Source organism: Podarcis vaucheri, assembly GCF_965113315.1.
Source record: "Podarcis vaucheri genome assembly, chromosome: 17".
Taxonomy (NCBI): Eukaryota; Metazoa; Chordata; class Lepidosauria; order Squamata; family Lacertidae; genus Podarcis; species Podarcis vaucheri.
Genome location: NC_138755.1, coordinates 31,595,223 through 31,615,374, shown reverse-complemented (window position 1 = coordinate 31,615,374; position 20,152 = coordinate 31,595,223). Strand labels below are relative to the sequence as shown.

The following is a 20,152-nucleotide window of genomic DNA, read 5'->3' as shown; positions in this document are numbered from 1 at the left end:
CAACATATAGAGGAGCACAGATTCTCCATCCTTGATCTATTGCCTCCTGTGCAAGCCTTCTATTTAGCATGAGAGATATACAGAAAACAACAATTTCTCTTGATTAGAAATACAGTTCACAACCCATATCTTTGAGCACGCCTGACACTTCTTATGGGGGTTGACAAACAGACACAGGGACTGAAAATATACAGGACTAATTCAGAATAAAAAAAAAATTTCCCTTGAAAAGCAGCAACAATGGAAAATTATTGACCTTTCTTGATTCGATAACTCTTATGTTGGAGCCAAGGGCTAAATGTGCAGGAAAAGTACACAGGGTGCATATAACATTTATAACTAGTCACACAGCACTTTCTCAACATGGATGGAAGACTTAAGTTTCCCTAGCTTGAATATACTATGATGTATTATTTCTGCGTTCCTGCAGCTGTCTTGGTAAATTGGAGCCCACAGACTAGAGGTTAAAAATCCAGTGAGGAGTTTGGACTAGAATGAGATTCATAGAATGCAGGATTCAGTGAAGATTAGAATTCTTGAAAGCAAGGGAGGTTGGTGGTAGAATTTTCAGGACCCCGGACAGAGCTCAGCTTCAGGGCTCAATGCTTTCATTCTCAAGTGATCCATCTTATGTTCCCAGAGACTGACTACACACCTTGCAGGTTCTACTTCCCTGCTGAGGTCAGAGCCTTCCCAACCTAGAGCCTAGCATTTTGTCAACTTTCCACAAGCAGCCACTTTGCCTACACTGTCACACTAGCAATTTGATGGTAATGGGCTCAAGGGCTGCAGTTTCTGGGGGCCTAGGAGTGGAGGTCGTAGTGATATCTAGTTCTTAAACCCTATGTCTCCTCGGTCAGCAACAATAGCACCTCAGTCTATGTGTCTGGGTCACTGCTGATCTTGGATTGTGACAAAAGCCTAGAGGCAGCTTTTACAGCTTCTCTTCCCGACATCATATGGAATCCACACAGGGAAAGTCATGGTAATTTTATTGTCCCAAACCTTGCAGCCTAGCGAAAGAGTGTTTCGATAGAGTACAGGCTTAATCAAATCAATCCCAAATTTCTAGCTGAGGCAAGTGTTTTGTGACTGTTTTTGCTCATGGCAGCAGGAACAATTAAATTGGATGCAATGGCATCTATGATTATTAAGAGGCAAACTGGCAGAGGAAGAAAGGCTTATTTCTAGCTTCCTCTCCTCAATTTCTGCTTTAAAGGTAACATACTTGCAGTGCACCAGAGTTATTAAATGGACCAAAGCAATGACAACATCAGTCAAGGACAAAGCTAAGAGAGAGTGTTCTCAGTGTCTTCATGCCATGGAAACAGCCACCTTTTTCCACATTCCTAACTAATGGCTTCTCTGTCAAGCCAATATTGATGAAAAGGGAATATTTTCCTATGTTTTACACAGACTGATATTAGTCTCTCACTAAGATTGCTCGGATTAGGGATGCAGCAGAACTGAATTCAGTCTGATTTGAAGCATTCATTCTATTCCCAGTGGCGTTGCTGGTTTGCTTCCCAGTATTCGGAAATTTGTTAAGTCTTTTCTGACCTGTACCAATCTGTGCAAACAAATAATGACAATAAAATGATGTCCGGAACATGGTATTATTTTCTTTGCATATGAATGCAAAAACCTGTTGCTTCTAAAACAAGGATAAATAAAAGCTCCTCTGCCATTATACCAAATATCTCAGGGAGAAGGAGAGACCAATCTCTCCAAGATCTCAGTCCCATTTAGCATGCAGCTCGAAGGGCTAACTCTGCAGTGACATTTCAATCACCAACACTATTTTTTCTCTGAGACTGAAGCCCATTAGTGTTCTAAACTGGAGTACTTCCCAATGCTCGGTTGAAGCAAGCACTTTGCTGACAGTTAGGGGCATAATAAATCTTACCACAAAACTCAGGCTGATATTCTCTTAGATGATTAAATAGTTAGGCCCAGGGAAAAAAATGACACAATTCAAGGGTTGCTTTTAACCCAGCTAACACATAAAAAATGAAAAGTGGCAGTATATCTCGTACCTCCCCCTTCTTTCCATCATCACCCCCCAAGAAGAATATGAAGTGCTGTCCCCATATTATAGCCTAATGCATAATTCAAAAAGCCAACTGTATTTAGGAGCAGACAGGCAGCTTCGCCTACCTTCAGAATGTCAAACAGCATATGTCTGATCTGAAGGCTTTTGAGTCACGTTTGTCTAGCACTGTTTGAAAAAAAAATAAAAATAAAGTACAAATTCTGCAATACAGATTTATTCAGTTTTATATCCCACCCTTCTTCCCAATCAGGATCACATGATGGCTAACATAAAACACTGCATTAATCTTGAAAAATAAAAATAAATCATCCTCAAAAACAACAGGAAAAAATACCCCCATAGCATCAATCTCTCCTCAAAAGACTGGGCAAATGGGCAAGTTTTCACATTGCACCTGAACGTAGCTGGAGTGGGGAACCACCTGATTTTACCTGGGAGGGAGTTCCATAGGCAGAATCTCTCCCAATGATTCCAAAGTCCGGCTCAGAAGGTACTGAAAAAGTGCTCCTTCATGTAATTTGTTCTATGTAACAAAACTGCGGTGATAGTTTACATTCCAAAACTTTATTAGCCTCCAGTTGGACATTTGTGGTGGGACACGGGTGGTGCTGTGGTCTAAACCACTGAGCTTCTTAGGCTTGCCAATCGGAAGGTTGGCGGTTCAAATCCCCGCAACGGGGTGAGCTCCCGTTGTTCGGTCCCAGCTCCTGCCAACCTAGCAGTTCAAAACACGTCAAAGTGCAAGTAGATAAATAGGTACCGCTCCGGCAGGAAGGTAAATGGCGTTTCCATGCGCTGCTCTGGTTCCGCCAGAAGCAGCTTAGTCATGCTGGCCACATAACCCAGCAAAACTGTCTGAGGACAAACGCCGGCTCCCTCGGCCAGTAAAGCAAGATGAGCGCTGCAACCCCAGAGTCATTCACGACTGGACTTAACTGTCAGGGGTCCTTTATCTTTTTACTCATTTGTGAACAAAGGACAATTCCTAGTTGCATTACAGCATTGTTTCCAATGACTGTTACTCTTAACTGACACCTTTCCCATGAACGTTCATCTGAAAAGATTTTTCCAGAACCCTTCAGTATTTCATTCATGTTTCTTGAACGCCTTTCTTAATCGTAATGTCACTAATTGTGCTTTAAAACTAACCAAGTCAAGTGAGACTGCAGGAGGTTTGGAGAGAGAAGAACAATTGTGAGATCAATTACCCTTGTAGGCTGTGCATTAAAATTAAGCAGGATAAAACCATTTGAGCTCATTTTGCAGCTGGATTGCATGTTTCTCTCTCTCTCAAGGTAAACTGGTAACAAATGAAATGAAGGGGTGTTTATGCTGCTCTTCATGAATACTGAATGTTTGTGCTGGCACTACTGTCAGTCACAGTTCTGTCTCACTGTTTAAGAAGGAAGTTGCATACTGTATTACAGTATTGACATGATGGCTAATATAAAACAGTATGTTTTAGGACCCACATTTAATTGGAAAATTGAGGATTAATGCAGAAAATGCCTAAGGTGGAATCACTCATTCCAAAGTTCCCATAGGAAAAAAAATCCCCTCATATTTTAAGGAGACTAGGTTCTTTTTCTATATACACTGAGCTTTTTTAAAATAAAAAAGTAGTAAGGGGGAGCAGTCAAACTTGTAATTGCCCAGCCTCTAGTTCTCAAGCAGTGCAGTCCAGAATATATTGTGGGCAAACCTCTGGGATAATTCCAAATGGAGAAATGGGGGTATAGGAAAAGTGTGATGTGAGCAAAGAGAAAAAAGATTAGGTTAACAGATGGGAATGCGTAGGGACTGAGCACATTGGCTATATAGCATAGTAAAAAAGAAGGCTGATTGCCGAAGAATTGATGCTTTTGAATTATGGTGCTGGAGGAGACTCTTGAGAGTCCCATGGACTGCAAGAAGATCAAGCCTATCCATTCTTAAGGAAATCAGCCCTGAGTGCTCACTGGAAGGACAGATCCTGAAGCTGAGGCTCCAGTACTTTGGCCACCTCATGAGAAGAGAAGACCCTGATGTTGGGAAAGATGGAGGGCACAAGGAGAAGGGGACGACAGAGGACGAGATGGTTGGATAGTGTTCTCGAAGCTACCAGCATGAGTTTGACCAAACTGCGGGAGGCAGTGGAAGACAGAAATGCCTAGCGTGCTCTGGTCCATGCGGTCACAAAGAGTCAGACACGATTAAACAACAACAGCAACAATAGTGAAAAATGCCAAGATCACAGAGAACCTGACCAAAAGAACCTGTGGTGGTACATGGACAGAAGGGTGGGGTAACAGAGCCTGAGCTGGAACCCAGATCAGTACTATTCTCTAAATGCCAAGCTCCACCAGCATTCCTCTAGTTTATAAAATACAAGCCAACCCCCCACCCAAATCAATAATTTCTGTATTTGAATGAAACATGGGAACATATAAAGCTGCTTTACAATGAGAGAGATCAATGGACCATCTAGCCCTATGTGGTTGATACTGAAGTGCAATTTTCCAGCAGGACTCTCTCTCTGGAGATGCTGGGGCTGCATGAAAGGATGCGCTGTCCCACTGAGCTATGGGCCTCCCCCGAAATGTTTTCATGTACATCCCTACTCTTGAAAATGGTACCTGTTTTATCACTTTGGGCTTCAGCTACTGCAGTGTCAGGTACTGAGATATATCATCTAACCTACATAGTTAACTATGTCAATATTCAGCTCTGACTTTTTGTTGTTTGAACTGCATCCAACAAATCAATTTCTGAAAACAGAGTCAAAATAAAAATAAAAATCCTGAGAGTCAAATACCCTGGGGAAATTGCAGATGACATCTGAAAGTAAAGGTGAGTCTTTTTGCGTACATTTTGACCACAAAGGTACAATATTTTACTAACCCACATCCCACATCCCCCCCCCCCGCACATCTACCATTCTTGCCTATGTTGAGTATTTGGGACTTAAACTAAAGTAAAACAACATGATAATCAGTGATCAGGAAAATGGGCATTTAAAAGCATGAATGAAGGTTTCAAACATTTTTGCCTCATGACCTTCATCACACACACACACACACACACACACACACACACACTTTATAATGTAACACAAGTTTTACCTCAATACATGTTAACTATATTCCATACCCCAATGACAGCAAATGAACATATTAGAGAAAATGAGACACCCCGACTCTTACACGGGAAGACACCCGAAGACACCAAAACCTGCATTCCTGTACCCGTGAAAATCTACGAAAGCATATATATATATATATATATGCAGGTTTTGGTGTCTTCGGGTGTCTTCCCGTGTAAGAGTCGGGGTGTCTGGGCGACGTTTCGACGAGGTCTCACTCGTCATCTTCAGGCTGGTGCTTTCGGCTTCTTGTTACTGGGACAGAGCCAGGGGAGGGCTAACGTCGTCACCAATCAACCACACCAGACCCAAACCCAGACCCTCTCCACAGACATATTACAGACTCCATCCAGTAGCCAAACTATAGTGGCACCTCCGGATGCTGCACCCCCCTGCAATCCCTACACAGATCTGGCTGGCACAAGGCACAAAACCACAGCTCGCCCCTATACACGAAGCCAAGCCAGAGCACAACTAAATGCAGCACAGCCATCTTCTCAGAAAAACTCTTCACAAGCTCAAGAGGTCAAGACACGAAAGCTTTAGCAACTAATCTACACTTAATGACCCACCCAGTGGTATTCAGAATATCACTCATGTAATCACCCAAGATATCCCTCAAGTAATTAAGGAACAAAAGAAGAAAAGGCACACTAATCTAGGAACTTCCTCTCTGCCCAGAACGTTGGAGGCTATACACCACACCCCTCAACAGTATTTATAGGAACTCAAACACCAGACTCTGCTCTGTTCCAGTAACAAGAAGCCGAAAGCACCAGCCTGAAGATGACGAGTGAGACCTCGTCGAAACGTCGCACAGACACCCCGACTCTTACACGGGAAGACACCCGAAGACACCAAAACCTGCATATATATATATATATATATATATATATATATATATATATATATGTAAAATTCATTCATTCTGTGGTCTTTTAATGTTGAAAATTACTAGCAATACTTTCGTGTTATTGTTCCCATTTTTATTAACACAAAGAGGGATCTATACATCAATTTCCAGTTAACTAGCATTGAAAAATACTTTGTGCTAACATATTGATTGCTTCTTTGATCCTGAAATACTGCTTCTCTTTAAACATAATGGAATATACCTATAGCCATAGATCACTAAAATTACACGGATGAAGGATCTACAAATTGGGAATATTGTTATTGATATCTTGCAAAATTCTATTAGCAATGAAACTAAGTTGATTCCCTGCAAGGTACTAAAGTAATGTCAGGGCTTGGAATGTTCTGACAGAGGAGATATGAAGGAAATATAATGATGTAATGACAGAGGCGGGTGGTATAGTAATGGAGGGTGAATTCCTTTTCCTGGTGCTCAATAAATCACGTGTTATAGCTGGAACTTCATTAGTGATGGCGTGTGAGAAAAGAAACTAAAGTTTATTTGGTAGTACAAAATTATTCTCCATGCACCTTGTTGAATCTAGGCTAGAACAAAGAGACAGAGTTAGGTGATGCCTGATGGCTGAGAGTTTTATCTTTCCCTCCACACAGTAAAAAAATAGCATGGGAAACATAAAATTATCACATACTATGCTACCTGAGGAAGTCAACCACAGTGGAAAGGGGTGGTGGTGTAAAACTAGGGCTGGTTTTGTGTCCGATGCAAATAGCTTCTGATAGTTTAACTGATTGTCAGGATGTTTGCGTGCCCGATCCTCAATTCACGTCTCTCTTGATCCCTTCTCTCATTCTCTAATCCAGAGCTTACTTCTCCTAAATCCCAGTGTTCTTCTTTCTCCTCTTTTCAGTATATTTGTGTGGTATTTTAGCATCTACATAAAACTGATCAGGTACGCTGCCTGGACTTTCGTGTCATCGTATGCAGATAACCATCTGCCTCTCCATCAAAATCCAAGGAAAATGTTCATTTTTCTGAATAGCTGTTTGGTGTCAGTAATGGATGTGTTGTCTCTGGATAAGACAGAAAAGCTCCTGATCAGTAGAAATGTACTTCAAAGTATTGGAATTTATTGTGTTTTAGATGGATTGCATTTTTAAAAAAATCAACTTTATAGTTTGTACGCATTCCTGAATGAACTCCTGCAAGTCTTTAAGCAGAGGCTTGACAACCATATGTCAGGAGTGCTCTGATGGTGTTTCCTGCTTGGCAGGGGGTTGGACTCGATGGCCCTTGTGGTCTCTTCCAACTCTATGATTCTATGATTCTAAATTTGGAACTGGCCAGAATACTTCGGCAGTGTCCCGAACACTTTCGCCCATCTGAGGCTGCTGTACCAACTGCATCATTCCTAGAGGTGTCATCTTTTGTCATGATGGAGATGACTTTGACGGCTACTCAGAAACTTAGGCTGGTTCAGAATGCTGCAGCAAGACTGCTGACCGGCATCACCAGTTTTAGGAAGGAGGTGAACTTTAATTTTGCACTATACTTATGTATTAAACCTGGATCATTTCCTTTTGTAATATTTAATTTATTCTATATTTTTAAATTGTTTTGCCATATTTGAATTGGTAAATTCTGTACACAGTTTTTTTCTCCCCCACCTCACTGCTTTATATTTTGATAACTAGATGTTTGTTGTAAGCTGCTTGGGGGACAGCTCCCTATGGAAAGGTAGTATATAAACAAACAAAAACAAAAAACCTAAGCCAAAACAACTAAATATATATTTTAATCTGAATATGTTTTTAGCTGGTTACCATTGTCTGACTTTTTGTCTACATTTAACTTGGTAGTCAATATTTTTACTGTGTTATTGCTTACTACATTCATTGTAATATTGGTTGCTTTTATTGTTGTTAGTTGCCATTGCCATTTTACATGAAAATGCAGGCTTTAATATTCAATAAATAAAATAAATAAACATTGAATAGCTTATCCTAATGTTATACAAAATTATATACATTTTCAAATAAATGTACATATACATAAGCCACATATAACAGGCAGTAGCCAAAATGTGATGTGCAAATATTAGCTTGGCTTCTGCTGCTGCTGGGAATCTGCCCAATATCATCATATTTGAACATGTGTGACAGTCCACATGTTGGATTACCAAATGGTACCTAGAATAATTTGCTAAATGAACAGAATGTTTTAATTCATCCTGAATCCCTGATGCATTCACCAAATATGCCTTCTCTTTTCTAATGCTCTTTTAACTAAGTAATCAAGCTAAATGTACACCATTCACAATTTATTCCTCCCCCTGGAAGTCAGGCCTCTATAAAAGCATCGCTTTGCACATCTGGTAAAGTCACCAGGAGCTTATACTTTCTAATTGTGGTTAAAGGATATACAACAAATTTGTGAAGTCAATAACACCAGTTTTGCATGAATGACAGTTAATTAAAAACTGAGAAAGGGTGGGGTGGGGAAGATTAATGGAAGTCTTACAAAGAAAAGTGAGGAATCTCATTTCTCGGATATTTAGCACAGAATAGAAATCACATTTCAAAAAGAAGTCAATTAACTCATGAGTTATAAGGTCATAAATTATCTCTCTTTTATTGGCTCCTGCCTGAAGGAAGAGTCTGAGAGATGTAGCCAGGCTTAGGGAGTGCAGGGAGCCTTCCTTGGAACACCAAGTTTGTTGCCTGGGCTCTGTCCGTGGTCCTGAAAGTCCTACCACCAACCTCCCTTACTTTCAGGATTTGGAATCTTGACTAACTTCTGCCTGTCTTCTCATTTTGGTCCAGATTTCCGAACTTCCGACTTGCCTATGAACTCCTGATTATCATTGTGATTATCGTCATCAGATTTCTTACCTGCCCTTCACTATAAGGTGACAATAATGCAAAAATACAATACTAAAATTAATTAAAACAAATTATAGTCAAACTAATGGGGTGGGCTGTAAAATACAGCAATCCCTCATCTTATGCACATTTGTCTTGCATGATTTCCACCACACATGACTGAAGGCAGGCTGGTTGAAACTGTGCAAGTCCCCAGCAACGTGGAGAGCTTAAAAGCTCTTATCATGCCGGGTTTACCCAGCAAGGTGGAGAGCTTTTAAGCCCTCTGCCTTGCTTGCTGGGCAAGGCCCACACAGTGCACTGGATCTGGGAGTGCTGGGAATGCTCCCACTCTCCCCTTCACCTGTCCATCATGGGGAAGCTATAAGGGTTTGGGTATACACAATTTTCATGTAATACATGGAACAGAACCCCTGTGTAAGCTGTACATACATCTCAGAAGTTAAATGTGGCAAGTCTTCTGCATATGACAAAAACTGCATAATGAGGATGCCAGCTGTACCTCTGTACCTCCACAGGTTAGGGACTGCCATTTTTTTAATGGAGAAAAAAATCCCTCTCTTTCAAAATTACCATCTTTGTCAGCAGTCTAACTTAGCTGCTGTGAAAAAACTGTAAACATCACAGCAGAGACCTAGTTCTAGTACCTTCATGTAGATTGCAGCTAAGACCTTAGAAAAATCAAGCCATTTTAAGATGCTGGGTTTGTGTGGTTGAGAAACATTTGCATATACCTGGTGCCTTCTATTCCCCTTTGATGTGTCTCATCATCAGAATTAATTGACTGGTGAAAGAGTAACAGCAAAGACTCTAATCAGAGCTGGGATTTGTTTTGCATGTCGCATGCCACTGCATACTACATGAATGAGCCATTGCTGGTTTCCCTTTATCTCAAAAATGATCTGCTACCAAGTGATTGAAAACCATATCCCATGAATCACCAATGTACAAATTGTTGAGAAAAAGTCATATACAGTTAGTAGAAGAGGGGAAAAATATTATAAAGTATGAAAGATCATTAATGTAGTGCCAGTAAAACTGAAGATTAATGTTTGTTTATGTCTATTTTGTGGGGCCTATATCACAAGGGGACATCAATTTCTTAGATGCTGTTTATCTAATGATGTCAATATGCCTTACTGGGCATCAATAACTTTGTCAACAAGTGTGCTAAGTTAAAATACTGTGAATTGTTGATGGCGAAATTTCCAGGATGAGATATGAGCCGATGTAACATTTACAAGCAACTACCATTATCAGTAACTAGCAAAATGTGCAGTCCTATCAAGGCCTATATTTACTTTCTCCAATGTAAGAGAACAGAAGCTTAAGAGACCTACTAACCTAGCTTGTGTAACAGTATCTTCCCCTCTCTCCCCATGCACACCCCTCACCCTCCACAGTATCTGCTCAAAAGTGTTGGGGAACCCCAGAAGAGATTTAAGGGGTGCATGGAGGGATGGGGGGGGGGAAAGAGACCATTCTGTTGCACAAGCAGAACTCCGTGTACTGATGAAATGTTGCCTTATTGCCACATTGGATTCCACCCCTTGCTAATGTGTGTGGTTGTCAGTGACTTATATCTGCACTCTATTTTGGCCTGAACTGCCTACTAGTGGATCTTTTTTTTTTTTTTTAGTAATCATAGGAGTAAATTAGACACCCATCAAGAGTCCGCATCGGGAGTTTCCATACTTGGGGGGCATATTTGCAAACCAGATACTGTCCTGGGCATGACAGCAACACCACAACCTATTCTATTGGCTTCCAAAGAATGCTTCTTTCAAATCTAATTTCATCAGGAGCAGGGGCCTTAAGGAATGCCTCTGTGAACCTATGTACATCTGTAGGTATCACACTGGTGACCTACCTTTTGTGGGAAAACAAGTCTTGGTCCCATTACTACGTATAAGAATTCATATGTAGGCTGGATATGTCTGCACTGCTCTGCAAGTCAAGTGGCCAACTATCATGCATTACATACAAACATACCCCAAGCCAATCAGTTGTCATAGACCACAACCATTCAAGATAATCCATTGGATAGCCTTTAGGAATTTAGCAGCAGTCAAGAGCTAACTGAAGCATCAGTCAATATGCAATTAGCTTGTGAGAGCACAGGGAGTAAAACAAAAAACCAGGTTACTGCAGCACTGAGGATGATCATGGGATAGTGACAAAACTTGTGAACAAAGCTCTCTCATATATATATACGAAAGCATATATATATATATATATATATATATATATATATATATATATATATATGCAGGTTTTGGTGTCTTCGGGTGTCTTCCCGTGTAAGAGTCGGGGTGTCTGTGCGACGTTTCGACGAGGTCTCACTCGTCATCTTCAGGCTGGTGCTTTCGGCTTCTTGTTACTGGAACAGAGCAGAGTTTGGTGTTTGAGTTCCTATAAATACTGTTGAGGGGTGTGGTGTATAGCCTCCAACGTTCTGGGCAGAGAGGAAGTTCCTAGATTAGTGTGCCTTTTCTTCTTTTGTTCCTTAATTACTTGAGGGATATCTTGGGTGATTTCATGAGTGATATTCTGAATATCACTGGGTGGGTCATTAAGTGTGGATTAGTTGCTAAAGCTTTCGTGTCTTGACCTCTTGAGCTTGTGAAGAGTTTTTCTGAGAAGATGGCTGTGCTGCATTTAGTTGTGCTCTGGCTTGGCTTCGTGTATAGGGGCGAGCTATGGTTTTGTGCCTTGTGCCAGCCAGATCTGTGTAGGGATTGCAGGGGGGTGCAGCATCCGGAGGTGCCACTATAGTTTGGCTACTGGATGGAGTCTGTAATATGTCTGTGGAGAGGGTCTGGGTTTGGGTCTGGTGTGGTTGATTGGTGACGGCGTTCTGTGTGCCTCTGGTTCTGGTGTCGGTTTTTGTGGGGAGGGCTAATTTCCAGATGTCTGGCAGGCGGGACGTGTCGTCACACCCAAAAGACAAAATCCAGCTGGAAAACCAAGGGGTCTATGAAATACCCTGCAAAGTCTGCCCAGCCACGTACATTGGACAAACAAACAGACGAATAAATGCACGTATCGCAGAACACAAGAATGCCGTCAAAAAAGAAGAAAAAACTTCCTCTCTTTTCCAACACATGAAAGAAACAGGACACGAAATTAATTTTGCAGATTCCAAATTGCTCTTTAACATGGAACATCACCACAAGAGAATAATCATGGAAGCCATCGAGATAGAGAAACACCCTCACAACATGAACAAGCGTGACGACACGTCCCGCCTGCCAGACATCTGGAAATTAGCCCTCCCCACAAAAACCGACACCAGAACCAGAGGCACACAGAACGCCGTCACCAATCAACCACACCAGACCCAAACCCAGACCCTCTCCACAGACATATTACAGACTCCATCCAGTAGCCAAACTATAGTGGCACCTCCGGATGCTGCACCCCCCTGCAATCCCTACACAGATCTGGCTGGCACAAGGCACAAAACCATAGCTCGCCCCTATACACGAAGCCAAGCCAGAGCACAACTAAATGCAGCACAGCCATCTTCTCAGAAAAACTCTTCACAAGCTCAAGAGGTCAAGACACGAAAGCTTTAGCAACTAATCTACACTTAATGACCCACCCAGTGATATTCAGAATATCACTCATGAAATCACCCAAGATATCCCTCAAGTAATTAAGGAACAAAAGAAGAAAAGGCACACTAATCTAGGAACTTCCTCTCTGCCCAGAACGTTGGAGGCTATACACCACACCCCTCAACAGTATTTATAGGAACTCAAACACCAAACTCTGCTCTGTTCCAGTAACAAGAAGCCGAAAGCACCAGCCTGAAGATGACGAGTGAGACCTCGTCGAAACGTCGCACAGACACCCCGACTCTTACACGGGAAGACACCCGAAGACACCAAAACCTGCATTCCTGTACCCGTGAAAATCTACGAAAGCATATATATATATATATATATATATATATATATATATATATATATATATATATATATATATATATATGTTGACTAGAAATAGTTGCCAGTTTCCTACAATTACATGCATGGTTTGTGAACAAATGTTTAACTTTTGCTGACCTCTGATATTCGTCATTCATTATGCTGTGCTGGTGCTAGATATAGTATAGGAATAGCTGCAGGATAGATAGAACACAGCAAGCACAATTACCAAAGCATTATTCAGCTGTATCCAGAAACTACATTGCTCCTAACGTCACATGTACTAACCCTCAGTGATTTATGGAATAGTGAAGTCCCCCCCCCTCAACTCCCACTCCCCCATCTCGTCCATCAATGAGGCCATACTAAGAAATGGGTGGGGCTAAATCTGCTTTCCAAGCTTGGTTGAGCCGTGTTATCCCAAATTAATATGGACTCCAGGAGCCTGTATAGCCGGGTTCTATCTCTTTCTATAGATACATGCTTCACTGCTGAACCAGCTGGTTCCCTGCATCAGTATTGATTCCGAGTTAGGTTTCTGCAGCAAAATCTATTGCATTTCCATTAGCAAGACTGCAAATGTTCAAAGCATAAAAGCTTCCATTTATATCTTTCTAGCTGCATACTGCGGAATAAATGCACAGCTACACATCAACTTGAAACATTGCCCTATTGGAAACACCATTTTGCCTTGCTGTCAGCTGTTGGGAAAGACTCTTTTTTCTGTTCCAAAATAAAAACGACTGTATTGCAAACTGAAGGGAAATTCATCTGTACATATCTGCAATGCACAAAGGCAAATAAAGCATCACTAAAACAATGAAAAAGGATAATTGATGGCAGCTATTTCTAGCAAATTTCTAAATGGGAGTGGGGTACAATGACACTTTGAATGGTATCACATGACACGTGTGTATAAAGTATCGCCTAGTTATTCAAAATGGCATAGTACATCAGCTGGGTAACTGCAGTATTATTATTTTACTCTGCTGCTACTAATACAAGGAATTTAAGATACGTATCGTTCTGATATGTGACACCTTCTTCCAAAATATGTATGCACACCTGGCTATTCCACTCAAGGTCACACTCACATATATGATCTAGAAAGCGAGGATTCCAGTTTTCAAATGTGATTTAGATATGTTGAAGCCTTTCCATTTATAGAAAGGCTCACACAGAGGCTGTGTAGTTAGGCATTTGCTTACTTGATTTTTGCAGGTTCAAGCCTAATTTTGACTATATACCTAAATTTGAAGTTTTGGTGTGCATCATAGACTCTGCCTTTCCTGAATCTTGTGTGGAGGGTTAAGGAAGAGACAGTCAATGCACAACTTCCGTAACAGTGTGGAAGGGAGATTTCTTTTCCTTCCTTCCTGCTTAAGACTGTTCTCTGGGGACTTAGTGCAAGACGGAGAACAGCTGCCATTTGTTCTGTACAATGAAAAGGCAGAAAAATGATAATGACAGCTGCCCATTCTAATTCCCTCCTGGTCTTTTGGGAGTTGGGTGATGGTAACAGGGGTGTAGTTGGAGAAGAAAAAGGGGACTGTGGGTGATGGAGGATGAGCCCAAGGGAAATAGATGAAAGGACAGCCATACCCTCAATTCATATTTACCAGACTGCTTTTATTTCCACTTTTATGTTTTCATTTTTCACTCCCAGGAGATCAACTAGGCCCACATGTCACACCCCACCTTTTTAAACAATTAAGCATTAGTAGAATTAAAATATATACAAATTAAGATCACATACAGATGTTACAACAAAAACGTCACAGCACCAGCCCTTGTAATACCAATTCACTTGCATTTGACTTTTACTGCAGTGAAGATACTTGTGAAAGGATGGCAAGGCAATGTAGGATAGCACACAGACACTGAACTATCAAGTGTTATTTCCCTACCTTTTAACAAAGTTTAAACTTTAAAGCAACTAACAACATTATTGTACAACAGAACAGAACACACTGTATTATGCTAACCTGGACCTTGCTAGGTTCGCAGAACTATTAACTACAGCAAACATCAAGCCAAATGGATGAAAAGTTCAAGCCTGTGATACTATGTATAGGTTTGCTGGAAGTTTGTGCTAGGTGTCATTGACCATCATGTGAGACCTTGGCATCTTGGATGAGAAGAAGACTAAAGATAACATAAAGATATGAGAAGAATGGAACAAGAGTGCCGCAATGGACATGGAATTATAAACATTGTTGGAATGCTCCAAATTAATGTGATGGAAAAACAGGGGTCCCAGTTATTACCCCTCCCCCGACAGATTACAACAATCCATAGTCAACAATTTCTGTGGGTTCACCTACGTAAGTAACAAAATCAATGGAAATGATGGAAAATTGCATCCTCCTTGTCCAGTTTCTTATTGATACATAATGTTGAGTAAATATCACAAGTCTCTCTGCTTGCTGTCTATCCAACTTCGCTTTATTTGCTTTCACCCAGCCGGACGCCAAAGGATCTTGAACCACAGCCCTACCTAGATGGGCAACTATTAACTTTATTCCCGAATGCTAGTATGCTAGGAAACTTACCAATTCTGTTTTACAACTAGACAGAGGGGCTGGAGGAAGTTAGAAGGCGATGTTAATTGCTCTAATTGATTGCTTTGTCAATGCAATTAGTACGGTACTAATGCAATTAGTACCTGTAGGCTTCTGAGCCTAATTCAAAGTAGTGGTTTAGACTTTTAAAGCTCTTTATGCCTCAAGACCCCAATATTTTAAAGACCCTACCCAGAGGAGTCATAGATCAACTTCTGAGGTCCTTCTCCGTTCCCTACTCTGAGGGAGGCTTGAACGATGACGTTAAAGGAGAGAGCCTTTTCAGCTGTGGCTCTACTTCTGTGGAATGTTCTTCCCGTTGTGATCCACCTGGCACCTTCATGAACATCATTTTGGCAGCAGGTAAAGATTTACCTTTCCCCCTCATAATTTGATGGACTGAGCTGATTCTTTTCTATTGATACTGTCCTGCAAATTTTCTATAGCTGTTATGGGAGGTGTAGAGGGTTGTAAGGTGTATGGAAATTGTAATATTTTAGATGCATTTTGGTTTTGTCCCTATGGCATAATATATTTATGCTTAGAGGCCTTTCAGGTAAAAAACAACTAATGCATTTAAGTAATAGACTTAAACTTATGCCACTTTTAATCTCTACTATCTTCCACAGGTACTTTAAATGCTTCAATTTATTTTTGTTTCCTAAAAAATCCTAATAAAATTATATTCTATTTGAAGGGAACAATGCATCTTAAATGATGCAGTGAACACCAATAAAGAATTTATTCGTTTCCTAGTACAATATTGAGTTTGAACTTTTTAATCACTTTTTAATCACTGGTTATCACCTGTTTCACTGGGTTGCCAATGAATGAATATGGAAGACCAAATGAACACTGTCACAGATCAGCACTGACACTGATTGGTTTAGTAACAGGTGATATCCACTAATCTCAGACAGACTGGCTACATGTGAGTTCGAGTCAAGGCAAAGAAAGAAAATTTCTAGATACTCTAAATCAGTGTTCCCCAACCTTGGGCCTCCAGCTGTTTTTGGACTACAACTCCCATTATCCCTCGCTAGCAAGACCAGTGTTCAAGGATGATGGGAATTGTAGTCCAAAAACATCTGGAGGCCCAAGGTTGGGGAACACTGCTCTAAATGACTGTGCCCTAGAACAGTTGGTCATGGAGCCAACCAGAGGGGTGGCGACCCTGGACTTAATCTTGAGTGGCACCCAGGACCCGGTGTAAGTGTTGCTGAACCACTTGGGAATAGTGACCATAGTGCTATCAAAAACTGATATTCAGTTAGAATGTATACTGCAGATCAAGAAATGTACCACCAGAACAAAGGTAGTCCCTAGGTGGTTAGTGAACAGAGTCCACTAACAGAGTCCACTGTTGGAGGCAAGAAAACTTCCTTTAGAAAATGTAAGTCTTATCCAAATGAGAACCAAAAGGAACACAAACTTTGGCAAAATAAATGCTAGCGGAGTGGACAACAACAAGGGATGCTAAAAGAGTTTAAGGAGCATATTGCTAAAAGCACAAATACCCCAACCACTATAATTATTTAAATGCATCAGCAACAGGAGACTGCCTAGGGAGATGGTCCTTTGGATAATAAAGGAGACAAAAAGAGATTGAACGCCACACAGAGGAAGATGCAAACTGAGGTCCCTGTTCCTGAACTAACTTTCACAGGAAGGGAGTCTGAGGAACTGATGCAGACAGCGGTGATGAGAGACAAAATTCTAGGCCTTATCGACAAAATTAAAAGCTGGTGAATTGCTGGATCTGGGAGGCATCCCCACATGAGTTCTTAAAGAGCTTGAATGTGAAATTGTTGATCCACTAAAAAAAATACGTAACTTATCCCTAAGTTCAGCCCCTGCATTTATTCTGGAGGATAAAGCTATCAATGACTACTAGCCATAATGGGTAGGTTCTGCCTTCACTGTCATAAGCAGTAAAAGGTAAAGGTAAAGGACCCCTGACAGTTAAGTCCAGTCGCAAACGACTCTGGGGTTGTGGCACTCATCTCGCTTTACTGGCCGAGGGAGCCGACGTTTGTCCACAGACAGTTTTTCGGGTCATGTGGCCAACATGACTAAGCCACTTCTGGCGAAACCAGAGCAGTACAAGGAAACGCCGTTTACCTTCCCGCCGAAGTGGTACCTATTTATCTACTTGCACTTTGACATGCTTTCGAACTGCTAGGTTGGCAAGAGCTAGGACCGAGCAACGGAAGCTCACTCCATCACGGGGATTTGAACCACCGACCTTCTGATTGGCAAGCCCTAGGCTCAGTGGTTTAGACCACAGCACCCCCCCCGCGTCCCCCTGTCATAAGCAGTATATGCCTCTAAATATCAGTTGCTGGCAATGGCAGGTTGGCAGAGAGCTGTTGTACTCAGGTCATACTTTTGAGCTTCTCATAGGGTTGCTGCTGTGGGAATACTGGACTATTGGCCTGACCCAACAAGTTCCTCTTATGGACACTTCAAAAAAGGGAAAGGGAAAAGAAAGTGTTTACTCTTCTTTTACTGGGGAGGATGAGTTTACAGTTGAAGACTCCACTTGCATCTACAAGGTGAAGCTGGTGTGCTGTTCAAGACAGCTCTATTACTAGATAAAGTTAAAATTAATTCTGCAGCAAAGAATGTGACTAAGTATTATCAGATGAAAAGCATTACACCTCCAGAATTGAATACAGCAAATATATCTATCAAGTATATCAGCAAGTATCTTAGTTAAGCTGTAGTATAATTAGGATGTGGCAACAGGTATCCTGGTATGAAGCTTTATCATACATGCTAATGCAGTTTTTGTCAAAGACCAACTCAGGGTGTGAGGAAGGGTGGACAGCGAAGTTGTGAAAACAGCAGAGTGGGCATTAGCTAAAATGAACCAGAGGATGCCAAGGGGCAGGGTATAACACACTTTATGGAGGTTGAGCCATTATTAAATTAAAGAGATTAATCTCACCCACTTTTGTCTATCTTGTAATACCGAGACACAATGATTAAATTAATAAAGCTTGCAGTAGAGTTCTGTTCACAAATGAAAAGTTAATATGGCTACATTTCACACCTCCTTGGCTGACTGTCTATTCTTAAGTTATCTGGGAGTAAGACTCACTGAAAATAAGTCACACCTGCTGCACAATGATTACCTTTAGTGTTGAGTGAGTTTTACTGCCCTCAAACTTTGTGCAGTTGTGAAAAGTCACCCTTAGCTCTGTTCAAGATCCTAATTCAACTCCCCCCCATCTTTACAATGAATAATCTATTTGCTTTAGATTTATTAAGTCTATTTCCCACCTACTCAAGAAGGCTCCAGGTGTGCCTAGAGCCTAGACTGGATCACAGCCATTGTTTCCTAAAACCTTGCAACCTTAGATTTAGTTAGGCCTTCCTCAACAGTAACTTAAATAGGACTGAAGCTACCACTTTAAAAAGCACTGCTTTGTCCTTTTGCTGATCATGCATCAAGGGGACTCTTTAAGTAGGGCTGTTCCTGCTGGCCAACAGGGACACAAAGTCTTCTGATAGAAATTTTATCTATATCTATATCATCTATATCTATATCTATATCTATATCTATCTATACACACACACACACACACACACACTGTGCCTTTCTGTTAGTCATTATGCACGTGCAAAGAAACAAAGAGTCAGAATCTGGCAGGTGAAACCAGGTAGGGAGTGGTAGGTAAAAAGCCACTATCAAATATTTGGGCTATTTGAAGCTAGTGATCAAATGTTGCACAGGAACTCCTTACAGTTCATTCAAATAGAAAATGAAAAAAGCTCAAACCTCTAATAAGCTCTAATAACAGGAAAAAATGTTGACGATATAATACAATATAGCTATTACCACAGAAATGATTGCAGCGTCCTGAACATAACCATTATAGTAACGAAGGTGTTTTTGTGGGTTATGTGTAAAGCACTATTTCATCTGAGCATGATTAGTAATCATGAAACCAACTCATCTTCACAGAGAGATTGCAGGTTATGGCAAGAATATAATGTAAACCATAGATACATCATTCAGATGTGTATATGAATATGCCCTATATATGATTGCGTAAAACACTAGGTTTTCTTTCCTATTTCAACAGAACCAGGGTGACATTTAATTTAGAATGAGAATGCATAGGGAAGAAAAGGGATTATTTCTATATTGAAAAAATACAAAGTGTACGGTACTAAAAGGTATAAGAGTTCTCGAGACAGCGGAGACAATTACTAGGATTGCTTCTCCCCCAGACTCCAGTACAGAGAAGAATCAATTAGCCCTTGTCAGACTATGACCTTGAAAGATAGAGCCCCAAACAGAATATGCTGAGTTGGATGAAAAGGAGAGGAGAAAATGGGATTCTGTAACCACAAAAAGTCTGGTTCAAAAATGACATGTCAGTCTCAAACTATGAACGATGACAGCACATATTTAGCCCTGAAGAAGTGCTGGTATGAAGCCTTGCAATCTTACTAGGAATAAATATCTACTTGCTTAAGTGCCCACCCGGCTCTTACAACCCACCTAGAGGATTAAATAAATAAATAAAACCCTCCCTTACCCAAATGACTTGCACTGCGTGAAATAGGTAATGCACATGGTAAGTTCAGAGCCATGGCAAGTACCTTGCAGACTTGCTTCCCCATACCAATTCTAGAGGGATCTTCATAGTTCTAAAGCATGTATTGGCTTATGCGTCTAAGTAAATATTCTTACTCAACGCAAACCGAAGACAAATCA

General features: G+C 41.0%; 1 protein-coding gene across 17 annotated transcripts in view; it reads right to left on the bottom strand.

Annotated features, from left to right (window-relative positions):
• Positions 1-20,152, bottom strand: part of NRG1 (neuregulin 1) — a 499,123-nt gene that overhangs the window by 75,441 nt on the left and 403,530 nt on the right. The gene's annotated exons all lie outside the window — the stretch shown is intronic.